Consider the following 15217-nt stretch of genomic DNA (forward strand, 5'->3'; position numbering starts at 1 on the left):
ACGTTTTATCAGCTGTGATACTGCTGGAAACCAAGATGTTTCTAAACTTCCTCCCTTTCATTTATTAGGTATGTTTTATTTTAATTGGGCAGACTTTATAATCACATTATATACAACATTTCAAAATGAATTTTCATTACTATTCATTATCATGGTTACTTTAAGATATAGGTATTAATACATTCCTTCATGTGAAGAAAATGCAACATCTCTTAAATCCAGCTTTTCTTTAATTTAGATGCAGTTGAGGTGGTACGGGGACTAGCGTGTTAGATCTGATAAGTTTGACATTTATGAGTTTGACATCTTTTTGCCTCAATTTCCTCATCTATAAAATGGGGATAATAATAAACACCCTCCTTGCAATGTACAATGTTTTTTATTTTTTGAAGCAATCATAGCTTCTGTTTCCTGGCTTCCCTGGCTTCCTTCAAGTCAGAGCTAAAATCTTCTTCTGCAGAAGCCTTTCTAGTCCTTATTCTTAGGTTCCTCTGATCATCCCCAATTTATACTCCTACATATGTTTTTGTTTGCATGTTGTTTCCTCCATTAGCCTGAGCTCTTTGACAGTAGGGACTTTTATTTTTTGATATATCCTCTGCACTTAGCACAATGCCTGACATTGTAGGTGCTTAATAAAAGCTGTTAATAATTTGAAATTATTTTAAGGACTGTTTGTTCATATTGTTTTACCCCTTATTGGGTCATGAGAAGTATAGAAAACTTTTTTTTTTTTTCCTTAAGGCTGGGGTTAAGTGACTTGCCCAGTGTCACACAGTTAGGAAGTGTTAAGTGTCTGAGACCACATTTGAACTCGGGTCCTCCTGAATTCAGGGCTTGTGCTCTATCCACTGCGCCACCTAGCTGCCCCTATAGAAAACTTTTTAATACTAGACTCCCCTCTTGTGTCCTAATGTTTCTTTCTGTCTACCACTATTTCACCTGTGTTGCTGCCAGGCATTATATGCTCATAGAATGTAACTAACATTAATGTTATTGAGACGTGATTTATAAGGGCAATTTATTGCCAGTAGGGTGAATCTTTCAGTCATTGTTCTGCTTCATTACAACAGATGTTCACCATGACTATTATTGCTGTCAAACATGATTGAGTAGCTTAATAAATGTAGGTGATACACAGAGGTGTAAGGCACGCTTTTTTGTGTTCAACAGGGTAAGAGACTGGTTGAGACCATAAAAAGAGCATTTAAGCCAAAGATTTGGCCTTAAATTGAAGGAAAATAAGGCTTTTGTTCAATTTCTTTTCCAGTCCAATTGGAGTTTTGCTTTCAAATACTTTTATTTTATTTGGAACTGTAGAAATTATATTCTGAATTTTGAAATTCAGGAATCAAATTTATGCCTTGCCATCCATTCCAGCATGCTGGAAAAAGGATTGGTTGGATCTTGGGAGTTGTCAAGGGATTGAAAAATTGGAATTGTGCATCTCTTGTTGCGTCCAAAGTCCATCATTTTGCTTCCACTGCAAATTCTTTCCATTGGAATTCAAAACTGTGAATGGAAACATGGTGGACAGATCAAAATTATCCCTTTCCTGTCTATTTTATCTTAATCTCAGTCAGTCAGTCAAGAAGCATTTGCTGAATAGTTCTAATGAGTGTGTAGGAGTTGAGGGTACAAAGAAAGACAAAAAAAACCCGCCCAGTTTTTGCCCTCAAGGAACTCACAGTCTAATAGGAGGAGAGAATATACATATATAATCAAGATATCTATGGAGTAAGTTGGAGATAATCAGAGGGAAAGCACTAACATTAGAGGGGATCATGGAAGAGAATGAGATTTTTAGATGAAACTTTGTTAATTTCTTGGTAAGATTTTTTTGGGGGGCTTGTGGGATGGAGGAAAGTCAGACTGTATATCTGTCCTCTTTCTACACAGATTACTTTTTTGCTTTACAAGGGTAGGGACTATATTTGTGATTCCATCAGCATAGGAACTCCTAAGTAAGGAAAGTCCTACTGTTTTATCTGCAATTTATGATCTTAGAGAGTTTTCTAGAGCAATGACAGGTTAATTAATCTGCCCAGGACCACAAAGCCATTATGTGTTAAAAATAAAAATTGAACCCAGGTCTTTCTGATTCTGTTTGGCTATCCACCCATTCCTTAAGCCATTCTGCCTCTCTGTAGTCCAAGTTCTCTAAATATCACTCTTTGGTCCAAAGGAAATCTATACAAATCCTTTAATTAGTTCATCCCTCAGAATTGATCAGCGATCCAAGAAAATGGGACTTCTCCTTTCTTGCCAATGGAACTTTCCCAGAAAGCTCATTTGAGACAACATAGCACCCTTACAAAGCAACAATAGCTTATTCTGACTTATAAACAAGCAAAAGAAATGATCTTTAGTCTCTTTAGAACTATAAGAACTGGTGGCAGTTTTCTACCATATTATTCTAGGGAGTCTTAAAAATCAGCTTTAGGATAACAAGTCTTCTGTATTTCAGTTCTGTCTTCTTTACCCTTTGGGATTTCCTTTGACCCTCACAACTTCATGCTTGGATGATTACCTCTTCTTTTTAAAAAGTAGTTACTTATTTTGTTACACATGAAAAATTCACGTCTCTTCTGATCTTGACACAGGATCAGGAGTCTGCCAAACATTTTAATTCCAGGAACTTAAATGACACATGAAATTATTCTACCCTATCACATTGCAAGACAGTATCCTGATGTGACCATTACTTACAGTGTTGACAACTAATTCATAACATCATGTCATGAACTACAATTCATTTTCCAAGAGCTCTTTACTTCCTTTGCTGGTTGGGTTTCTTATACCTTCCCTCACTGCTGTCATTTCCTGACTCATTAAATATCATCCTAAATATAGATATCAAATTAAATTCTTACACTAGTTCAAAGGTATCTTCAACTGAGCTATTAGAATTTAAAGTAGCTAGTTGGGCCCTGATATATGAACATTTTTTCTATATGGGGTCCTGTGTCCTTGCTTAAAGCTAATTTCTTTGAAATGTGGAAAATCATTCATAGTTAATAAGGATCCTGCCAGATTTTTCAAGGAACATGTGAGAGAAAACTTCATCCACTTTTTATTGTCCTTTCAAGTTCTTGTTGATTCATGTAGTTTTCTAGCTGTTGTTTGTCCTTCATTTTCTAAGAGGACTAATGACATAGGAGTGATATCTTGACTTGCTCATGAATTGGATTCAAATAAGGCAGAGATGTGCAAAGTTGTCGACCATAGTTTCTTCCTAAGCCACTGAAGTTTAATGGCAGCACCAAAATCAAAATAACTGGCTGTAGGCCAGGACAGCCTAGGGTGACCTTGCCATTTTCAATGTCTGACCAAATTCTAAGTCTTCTGCAGCAACTGCTTTAGCTGCTTTCATGACTGTTGGAACCAATTGTTTTCATCTGCCCATTCAACAAAAAGTCTTTATATGCTTGATACAAATGGTATAGAATCAGGATGTCACCAAAGGCAGATGAGTAGCCTTGAAAAGGACTCAGCAAGCTCTCACAGCAGAGGTGATAGTCCTTTTTGAAAATTCCATGCAACCTGGATTTTCTAGCTAGTCTTTCAACAAAGGATGAAAGTTGAATATTTCTTAGCTAGCACACAAGACAACTTTTTGATGACAGTGAAAAACATCCTTGGCAAAGAAGATAAAAGAGTGCAAAGTGCTATAGAACATTTTCCAATCTCTTTTTCAGTTGTTTTTTTTTAAATGCCAACTATGTCTATAACTAGGTTTTTCAAAAAGAAAAAATAATCAATAATTAGTTGATCAAAATCATCCAATAATTAGTTGATCAAAAAGCATTTATTAGGTACTTATGTGCCAGGGACTATACAAATCAATAGGTTCACAAAGGCAAAATCAATTTTTGATTTCCAGATATGAATTGGAAGTCCTGTCTACTTCTAAGCTTTTATTTTTAATTTTTTTTTCTGGGGTTAAGTGACTTGCCCAGGGCCACACAGCTAGGAAGTGTTAAGTGTCTGAGGCCAGATTGAGGTCCTCCTGACTTCAGGACTGGTGCTCTATCCACTGCGCCACTTAGCTACCCCTTAGCTTTTACTTTAATGTACCCTCATGATACTATTTGATTAGCAGAAGGCATCTTTTTTTTTTTTTCTCCTTGAAAATGGGATCAAGTGACTTGCCCAGGCTCACACAGTTAGGAAGTGTTAAGTGTCTGGGACAAGATTTGAACTCAGGTCCTCCTGACTTTAGGGCTGTTGTGCCGCCTAGTCCCTCAGAAGGCGCCTTTTAAATCAGCTATACATGAAGTTTGAATTCTGAGAACAAAATGAAATACTCACTGATGTAATTATAATCTGCAGACCTAGAGCCCACTGAGTTCTGTTTTCTTCACTAGCAGATAAGGCTGTTGATTTAGAAATAAGTAAGTTAATCAAGAGTCTTGGAGTTAACAGAACTTATGTTTCATGGTGCAGTGGATATAAGTCTGAGCTTGGAATCAGGAATATTTATCTCCCTTGAATTCAAATCTGGCCTCAGATACTAACTGTGTGACCCTGGATAAAGTGAACTTAACTCCATTTGCCTCAGTTTCCTCATCAGCAAAATGAGTTGGAAAGAGAAGTAGCAAACCAAAAGCAAGCCAATTTTGTATCTCTGTTAAGAAAATCCCAACTTGGGTCACACAGAATGGGACACAACTGAAATGACTGGAGCAAAAAAGAATTTATCCCATAATAAAGGGCATGTCACTGGCTCAGTTTTAGTTGGATAATCATGAATTAACATTAACAGTAGCTTTATTGTAAAGAAAGATTTTAATGCTCTAGGTGTGGGTTATAAATACCATTCTTTGTGAACATTTTGGGCAAATACTATTTGAAATCAATGGAATTGTATAAGGAAGGACTATACCCTGAAAAACAAGAATCACTTTTATAGCCAGTGGCTTGCTCTAGGTAATAGTATCATAAACAAAAATGTATACCATATGTCCAGGATATATACTATATACAATATGTGTGTATATGTCTGTTTGTGCATATATATATGCATATACATGTATATAGTCCCACACATGTATATGAATGGGTATAAATATATACACACAAATTGTGTGTTTATGTGTGCGTGTATACATATGCATTAAATGACTAGGAATGTATTTGCTATTTCAGCAAAGGTTACAAGGTAATATATGCACAAATATTAAAATGAAGTATATTTTAATTTCACAAATAATTCTTAGGTTTTAAGATTTTTACCACCAAGTATTTTTCTAATTGGCATTTTCAGCATACTTCCTCATGGCTCTAGAGCTCATCTATTAATACATGGTTGAGAAGAGCCCTAAGCAAAAGAGCAAATGGAATGGGTAATAAATTTTGAGTTATTGGAAAATTTATGAATCCTAGGAAAGACTAGTGCTTGATAGAGACCTGGACAAAGGTATTAGAATTGAACTTGTAGCTACAGACCATCCGTACTAGCTAGTTTCCAACACATGATACTTAATAAAATGCTTGTTGATTGATCACAGAATTGGAGCTAGAACAGATCTTAGACTCATTTAATAGATGAAGAAACTGCTGGAGATCACACAATTAACTCATGAAAATGCTTAATGAGGCACAAGTTTACAAAGGGAAAGGTTTTTAAATTCTTACTAATTTGCAAACTGTCATATTAACGAAATGTCTTTTCATGTAGAAGAAATATGAATGGAGAGAAGCTTTTATTTTAATTAAGCTGTCCCAAAAGCTAGAATTCTGAGACAGAAGTCAATCCATGTTCTTTGATTCTCAATTTCACACTCTTTCCACTCTGACCCCTCCCAACCAATAACTTGGTCAACTTGTTATTGATATAAATTTTAGGTGGTGGGGGAGAGGGAAAGGGAACAACTATTTGTTACGCCCCAGGCACTATGCTAAGCACTTTATAAATATTATCTCATTTGATTTTCACAACAACTATGAGAAGTAGGGACTATTATGATTTCATTTTGCAACTGAAGAAACTAAGATAGATTGACATTAAGTGATTTGCCCAGGATCAAAAAGTTAGCAAATGTCTGAGGCCAGATTTGAACTTAACTTTTATGATTTTAGGCCCAGGATCTCTATCCACCTCCTCAATTAATGGCCTCCAATTGGAAAAAAGTATTTAGCCTAATGATTTTTTTATGACATTTGTGGATGCCACTTTAAATATTCTGATGGAATATTTAAAAGAAAATTGTGGCTAGCAAGTTAAGAAGAAAAGAAATGTTCTAAGCTCATATTTGCAGAATAGTTTTCAAATAGTATTCAAAGGGTAGTCACAATTCTAATTATATTACATTAGTAATTACTATAAGAAGCATGACAAAAGATATAATAACAGTAGCTAGAGTTTATATAGCACTTAACATTTTTCAAAGCACTTTATATGTATTACTTAATTATTATATGTATTATATATGTATATTACATATAATATATGGTTAGAACATTATAATATTATATATATTATACCCATTTTACAAATGAGGAAATGGAAATTGAGAGACATTTAATATTTAAGATAGGATTCCTGGCTCAGATATGTTGACAATTTATATTCATGAATAAAGTTTCCATACAGGAAATTCTATATAGTAATAAAATTATAAGTCTATACCAATTAATAATTATTACAATAGCTTGTTAGTTCTTAAAATTTATTATAGATAATAGTGACATTGTTTTTGTTTGTCCTTTGTTCTCAGAGAGGACTATGACATCAGGGAGGTATTGCCATGACATGCAAATGAGCTGGATTTAAGAAAGAATCACATGTAGATGCAATTATAGTATTTTTTATATGTAAATTCATTACTTCAGAGATAATTAATATGGAATGAATTACTAGTTTGCTATGAGGTTGAAGTTATGGAAATATAAAAAAAATAGAAAAAACTCCTGGCCTGGGAATCAGGAACCAAGAACAAGGGGGTGCCATATTGACCACCAGTATGAATATGGGAAAGCTACCTAACCTGGATGAATTTGCCATGCATCTTTATGGTTCTCCTCAAGTCTTATTTTTTACCTATAATAATTTTTGAGTGCATAGTTACCATAGAGGATTGTAGCAGTCATTCCTATATTAATAAAACAAGTGCAGGTAGAGTGAAATAATAGTGAGCCCTAGAGGTGACCCCATCTTTTTTTTTTTTTCTGAAACTTATTTATTTATTTTTAATATACATTGCTTTATGAATCATATTGGAAGAGAAAAATTAGAACAAAAAGGAAAAACTATGGGAGAGAATAAAAACAAAGAAAAAAGAAGTAAACATAGTATGTTTTGATTTATATTCAATCTTCATAGCTCATTTTCTGGATGCAGATGGCATTTTCTATCCAAAGTCCATTGGGATTGCTTTGGATCACTGAACCACTCAGAAGAATCAAGTCTTTCATGATTGATCATCCCACATTCTTGCTGATATTGTGTGCAATGTATTCCTGACTCTGCTTGTTACACTCAGCATCAGTTTGTGTAAATCTTTCCAGCACTTTCTAAAATCACCTTGTTTATCATTTTTTGTAGAGCAATAATATTCCATTACCTTCATGTACTACAGCCTGTTCAGCCATTCCCCAACTGATAGGCATCCACTCCTTTTCCAATTCTTTGCTCCCACAAAAGAGTTGCTACAATCATTTTTCCTTCTTTATGATTTCCTTGGGATACAGACCCTGTAATGGGGCTCCCCATCTTTTAAAATATTGACTAACGCTATCTTGCCCAGGCTGAAAATATAGATGGGCTAGTCATGGGCAGATCCTATTACAGACTGGGCATGGGAGCTTTGACCAGCTTTATTTTTGACCAGTGACAGTTTGCCTTTCATTGGTTCCCTTTTTAGAGGTTCTGGCACTCACCACAATGGTGTCATACTTAGTGAAAACACCTGAGTGGCTTATTCCTTATTCCACTACAGCTCAGAGCCTCAGAGCTCCTAAAATCAAGTGATCTACTAATAAATGCTTAGGATTACATACATAGGTCACTACGCCAAACCTTCCTCTTCTTCAAGAGCTGCCAGAGCTTGTTATTTTTCCCTCACTAATAATTTCATTGTAAATAATAATTCATAATTATTGTGACTATGTTTCCTCAGGGAATCCCCACTTGTTTTGGAATCCCCCCCTTTTTTGAACAGAATCTTTGATTTAATCTTGGAGAAGAAGCCCCTCCCAATCACACCACACATTTAAGGTGTTTCTTGGGAAACTAAGAATCTAAGTGACTTTTGTAGGGTCACCCCGTCAGTGTATTTCAGAGGCAGGACTTAAACCAAAGCTTTCCTGATCTGAGTCAGGTCTCTATTAAGCAACATCAGAGGGGTCAGACATGTGGCCTATAACATTCCATGGCCCAAAATCAGATTAAAATATAATAGGGAGAGATTTAACAAAAGAAATAAAATACAATAAAACATAGGTGATATAATATGTGGTTAATTATATTAAGCATAAATAATTATGGTATGTGGTTAATTATAATTAATTATAATATGTGGCATAATATTTGGTCAGTTCATATGAAATTCAGGGAGGCTTATGTACAGTTTAGTGGCCCTGTTTCTATTTGAGTTTGACCCCATTGCCCTGCACCAAGATCTCTCTCCCACCTGTTGTTTCTGCCTAGAGAATAGTATGTTCTATCAAGTGCTGGTCACTGCTTAGAGATAGTCATTTCTTCAGAGAATAATGTTGTTGTTGGGAAACTGCCTAAACATGACTTATTTAGGGGAACACGGAAGGTCTGGACTGTCTCATTAATCAAACATTTAAAAATATTTACTACGAGCCAATATCAGTGCTAGGTCCTGGTGATACACAAACAGATGCGAAATAGTCTTTGCCTTCAAGGAGCTTAGACTTTTTTGTAGGGCAGGGGGAATGGAGAAAACAGATACAAATAAAGATTATATAGGGATAATTGCACTTTGAGATTTCTTGGATAAGGGGAATTCTCTGATGTGAAACTCTCCCTTTAGGTAGGCACCTTTTCTTCAGCTAATAATCTTGATTGTCTAAAGAGCAATGAAAGAAAATAATTTATCCATCTTTACATAACCAGTTTGTTGGTTAATAAATAAATATTTGCTAAGCTCTTATTAAGTGATGGGTATTTCGATACAAAGAAAGGGAAAAAGATAGTTCCTGACTTCTTGGAGCTCACAGTGAAGTAGGGGAGACAACATATAAAAGACTATGTCCAAACAAGGGATATGTTGATGATATTCAGGAGAGGGAAGGTGCTAGAAGTAGGAATTAAGAAAGATTTCTTGCAGAAGGTGAGACTTCAGTTGAGATTTGGTGAGAAGCAAAGAAGGGAGGAGATTGAGATGAAGGAGAGAACAAGGCATGTGAGCCAGCCAGTGAAAATGCCCAAAGACTGGAAATGAAGTGAGGAGATCAATGTCATTGGATCAAAGAATATTTGGGGGAGTTGGAGTATAACATATAAGAATATTGGAAAAATAGGATGCAGTGTGTTCAGAGGAAGAACTTGAACCCAGATTTTACTGACACTATGGCCAAGTCTCACTAAAAGAGATCCAAGGTAATGGTTGGGGAGAAAGCACTAGAAGCTGAGATGAACCAGGACAGGTTTAATAGTGAGGATGGCTCTTGAGTTGAACCTTGAAAAAAGCCAAGGATTTTAAGAGGTGGAAGTTGGAAGGGTTGCATTTCAGATGTGAGGAATGGGCGATGCGAAGGCATGGAGATGGGGGATAAAATAAGAGGGGTAGTTTATCTGGACTATATTGTGCATGAAGGGGAATGGTTTGTAAAATGACCAAAAATGTAGGTTAGATCTAGTCTATAAAGAGCTTTAAATGGTAAACAAAGAGGTTTATACTACATTCTTTAAGTATTAAGAACCAGTGGATTAGCTCCGAACACAATCTTTAGTATTTATTATATAGGCTTTTTTGACATGAACCAATGAAATTTATTGATTGAGAGAGTGATATGGTCAGTCCTATGCTTTAGGAAAATCACTTTGGTAGCTAGGAGGAAGATAAATTGAAGAGAAGAGTGTGTGGAAGCAGGGAGAGCAATTAGAAAACTGTTGCAATAGCTAGGTGAGAAATAATGAGTGCTTGAAAGAGAATAGTAACTATGGGAATCAAAAGAAGTAAGCAAGAGATGTTGTGGAAATAAAAATATTATAATTTAAAAACTGAGTGAACAAGCCTGAGGAACGGAGGAGGACACTGACTAATTGTGAGAATGGTGCTGTCCTCTATTTAAAGAGAAACATTTATTTCATTACAGAAACATGCAAAATCTTTCAAGAAACTTTGTTGGGAACTCAGCTGTCCTGAATTATCACGGTATTGAATTGTATAGTCTGTCTTTGATCACATCTCATTAAGCACTCCTTGAATTTTGATGCTTCTGATGCAGATGTCAACTGCTTTTGGACTTCCATCTCAGCACCCTAAAAAAGTAATTATTGTCTTGGTCAACCTATCTAAAGCTTCTGGCTTTTTTCTGAGCAGATATCTATTCTAATATTTCCTAATTCCCCAGTTCAGGAGGCTGCAATAATAATAATTGCTAACATTTATATAACTCTTACTATATACCAGATACTATGCTAAGCACTTTACAATTATTATCTTATTTGATCCTCACAGTAATCCAAGGAGGCAGGTGCTATTATTATTCATATTTCACAAATGAGGAAACTGAGGCAAACAGATTAAATGACTTGCTTAGAGTCATGTAGCTAGTAAATGTCTGAGGTCAGTTTTGAACTCAGGAAGATGAGTCCTCCTGACTACAGGTCTTTATCCACTGTGCCATTGAGCTGCACGAATATATTTCAATTCCAATGGTATGGTAGATGCATGATCATAATTAGAATTTTATTTTGTCCATCAAAATATGTTAATGAGAACATTTTATAATTTAGCACTCTTGATTTCTTTTGGTTTTGTCCCTTTACTTGCTAATCAGCAATACTTAATAACACTAAATGTGGCTAACAAGATATTATGTAAGATACTACAACTAAATATTTTCTCTTTAAGATTAAAGCTATTCTTTGTACTGGCTGAACATGTGAGTCATATATTATCTTGGCATCTTCAGTTAAGCAAATTGTGTTACCCATTCCTATATTCCTAGATTCTCTATTAACAATTGTGAACTAATTATTTTATAGGCTGGAGTTTGAAAAATAGTCTGCAAAAATACTGGCAAAATTTCATAGACTAGTTCCTGACACATAATTAAAGGATGACTATGTTTTGAGTAATGATATGTAGCATCAGAGTGTTTTAAAAACAATTAGTTCAATTTCTCTACAACAAAAATTGCTGATTCCGTCACAATAATGGCTTAGTAATGGCTCATAAAGAGAATAAGAAGATGCTAAACCATTTTGTTTCCTTTGTTCTTCTTAATTGTATATATTGCCATATTTACAATCTTTACTCAAAGGGAAAGGCTAGAATATGCTTTCACATACTCCTAATTAGTTGCAGTGAAAACTGCAAAGCAATCCAGAGTTTTTATTATCATCTTAAACAATCGCCTAATTATTGTATACATTGACATCTATGGCTGACATTCTGAATAATGTTTCTACAGCTCAAAGGAAATGTCATCAATCAATAAAGATTTATTAAAACTTATTCCATGCCAGTACTATTTTAAGCATTGGGAATTCAAAGAAAAAGCTGCATAAGCCTTTGTCCTCATATGAGTTTTAGCTAATTAATATCAAACAACTAAAATAAAGGAAACATGTCAAACCAAGCTTTCCTGTCTCTGCCTCTAAGAGAGAACAAAGATTTCTGCTATCTTCAGTAAAGCATTCAGCTTCAGCATGAGCAATTCTGTTCATGTAAATTACTTGATAAAAATCTGATTATGGGGTGATGATGAAGAAAGCTGCCTTTTTTTGGAGAGACAGGGTGTCATTATTGCTATAACTTTTCAACAAATAGGATTCCATAAAATGCTTCCCAGAGAATAAAGTTCATGTGAGCATATAATTTTGTATTTGTTAATTTTAGATTTCCAAGTATTGCAGTTAGATATTAATATCACCTCTGTCCTGGAAGAAAGAAAATGAGATGAGAGAGTGAAGAGGAGAGATTATATTTCCTTTGAGTAGCATAGAGTACACTTGCAATTTTAAAGGAGCTTCACTCCTGAACATTTCCTGTAGAGTTTAGAATCTATTCCTTAAAGAAATCAAGGGGTTTTTATCCATGAAGATGAATGTGCAAATGTAGTTGTGTTCTTTCATTCACTTATTGATAACCTATAGCTCAGGATGGAAACTCTGGGTTTAGTACTGCAGGCCTAAAATTGGAAGAGATTTCAGTTAGTCCAACTCCTTTATTTTACAGAAAATTTAGCTCGGTTCTAGAGAGGGTAAATGATTTGCCACATGGATATTATGGCTCAGAATCCAAGTTCTATGTAGAATCAGTGCTCTTTCCACAGCATCACGTTGATAGAAGCATCAAGTAGAATGAAAATTCTACTATATCTCTTTTTGTCGCCTCTGCCTCCTCCCAGGATTTTTCATAGGAGCTTTTGAATTTAGTTCATGTCCAATTCTCCATAAAAAGGGAGAAGGATCCTCAATTCCTATTCAAACACTCAATTCCACAACACATTGAATATAGCATTGGCTTTGTTTCACTTGACAGAAAATGCTAAATAAAAAATACTTGAAACCAAGGACTGAAACAGTGAAGAAAAATTTCCCATCTTTAGTAGGTATTCACTTTGGCTAGTCAATTTTTACAACCATTTACACCAGTGGTCCTCAAACTTTTTAAACAGGGGGCCAGTTCACTTTACCTCAGACTTGGAGGGCCTGACTCTAGTAAAAACAAAAGCTCACACTCTGTCTCTGCCTCTCAGCCCATTTGCCATAACCCGCTGGGCCGCATAAACGTCCTCAGCAGCTGCATCTGGCCCACGGGCTGTAGTTTGAGAACCCCTTATTTACACCTTTGGTATAGTCCTGTGATGATAGCTTTGCTTCCCTTTTTTCCTCTCCATACTTCTAATCAATAAACAAACATTTATTAAATGTCTACATGTGTGAAGGTACTGTATAACATAAAGGGGAATATAAACACAAAAGTGAGACCGTCCCTGTCCTCCAGGAGCTTATATTTCAATAAGGGGATATAACATACATGATGCTTAAATGCTTATTTATTGATTGATTGGGGAGAGGAGACTACTATCCCAGCATAGTATAATAAGCCTAAGTGGCTTACATAGGCCACTAGGGCTGATTATAGGGCCCACAGGAGGGAAAAGACAGATATTTTGATTTTTCATAGATGAGTTCAAGACTTTTTCTGTCTTGTTTTTTTCTTGAATAGATAAAAACATATCTTATCTTCAAAGAATTGCTTGCAAGGGACCTGGGGATCTTTGTCCCTTTTTTGTGGGGATTTGGAAAGTACTTAGGATTACCAAAAATTGGATTCTCATCCTCTCATCCTTCACAATTCATAGAATTAACAGCATTAGTGAAGAATAAAGCCTGAGTTTGCCCCTTTGAATCATTACTCACATCAAATTTTTTTTTTGTCCTTCATTATTCAAAGGCCTTTGCTTCTTTTTAGCACTAAAACTATCCCACTTGGCTCAGACACTCGGCATTGCTCAACATGTGCTCCTCTGTGCCTGGGACATTGTCTCCTGGAATTCCTCCATTTTCCCAGGGATGCTTCCATTGTTGCATTGCCCAGTTTATCTCTAGCTGCTTCTAGCTGTTGTAACTTCTATTCTCTCCTGGGCTTCATGTTTCCCTGAAGGGATCTAAGAGATGCTCCAGTTTTTCCTCCAGGATATCTAATTCAGGTTTCTGTCTTTAGGCCATTTTCTCTGATCTCTCAGCTATGGTTTTCTCTGTTGCTTGTGGCAACTTTGAAGCTCTCCTTTGAAGACCACATGTAAGAGTGTGGTTTAGGTATGCAATTAGCCATGACTCTATCAGTCATCCTCAAATGTCTTATAAATGGAGATATTTCTTCTTTCTGTAGGCAGTCATCAATGTCAGAATAAAGTCCTTAATAGAAGATGGCAATAATGAACCAGGCCAAATATCAATTTTTCTACCCATTCATCCATTAGCTATTCATTACCTGCCTACTATATGCTAGATGAGGTAGAGTAGAATTCAGAAGCCACTTTAATGTTTGAAAAACCTGGATTCAAATCTTTTCTTTGACACACACTGACTTTGAGTCACTTCTTTGCTTCAGACAAGACTCTGTAAGACTCTAATTGGCTTGCAACTGGTAGTAGGAATTTACTAAAGTAATGAAATCATAGAGTCCCTAGTCTTACATGTAAGATACTTAGTTTATTCTCTGAAGAAAATATTATTTTGCCATAAAACCCACAGTTTGTGGAAAATTTTTTTAATAGACATGAGCTAAAATTTTTTTAATAGAAAAAATGGAAAATTTGCCTTTGAAAATGATAAATAGAAACTTTTTTTTTTTCTGAGAAAAATGACAAATTGCAAATAGCAAAATCTAGGTTAGGCTATGCCCCGGAGTGACTACCTTCATTAAAACAAAAAGCAAGCTGATTTGGGCAAGGCAGTTTCAATTACCCAGAAGGACTGATTCCATTATTGATTTAGGTAATTGGAGCAACCACTGCCCAGAGCCTGGCAGCTTCATCCTAAACTGCTGATAGTAAATTCGGGTTAAAAGGGAAGGGTTTGGCTTTCATCATTTCCAGTCAACCACTTCGCCAGCCTCCCTTAATATAAAAAGCCTCGGTTCAAAGTAGAAGAGATGGACAGATAGGCAATTTGCCTTGGCCATGACCCCTTCCACCATATTGGCCAAGACAGCTGGTGCCTTCCCTGGAGGCGGATCACATGAAACTAGCTGAGTGGTTAGCAGAAACATTCCAAATTCTTGGTAAGCTCTGCTCTGCTTCCCTGGTGGCCTGTATTTAACCATTCTCCATAGTAAATGGTCCTGGCTCGGTGAATCAGATCTATTGGGCTCCAGCCCCATCCAATAGAGCTTGATTTTACTATAGCTGAGTATACAACATTTCCTTCCTTCATCACTTGGGGGAAATGTGAATACCTCTAAGAAATTTCCCATTAACTCTTTCCTTTATTTTGGTGGTAGACACACTAGCAGAGGCTGCTAAGTGCTTGCAGGTAGTGTCAGTAAATATAAGAAAAAAATAG

At 35.8% G+C, this 15217-nt stretch overlaps 1 protein-coding gene across 1 annotated transcript in view; it reads right to left on the reverse strand.

Annotated features, from left to right (window-relative positions):
- KCNQ5 (potassium voltage-gated channel subfamily Q member 5) overlaps positions 1–15217 on the reverse strand; it is a 628906-nt gene that overhangs the window by 39877 nt on the left and 573812 nt on the right. The window lies entirely within an intron of this gene.

This window comes from Sminthopsis crassicaudata, chromosome 4 (assembly GCF_048593235.1).
Source record: "Sminthopsis crassicaudata isolate SCR6 chromosome 4, ASM4859323v1, whole genome shotgun sequence".
NCBI classification, from domain to species: domain Eukaryota; kingdom Metazoa; phylum Chordata; class Mammalia; order Dasyuromorphia; family Dasyuridae; genus Sminthopsis; species Sminthopsis crassicaudata.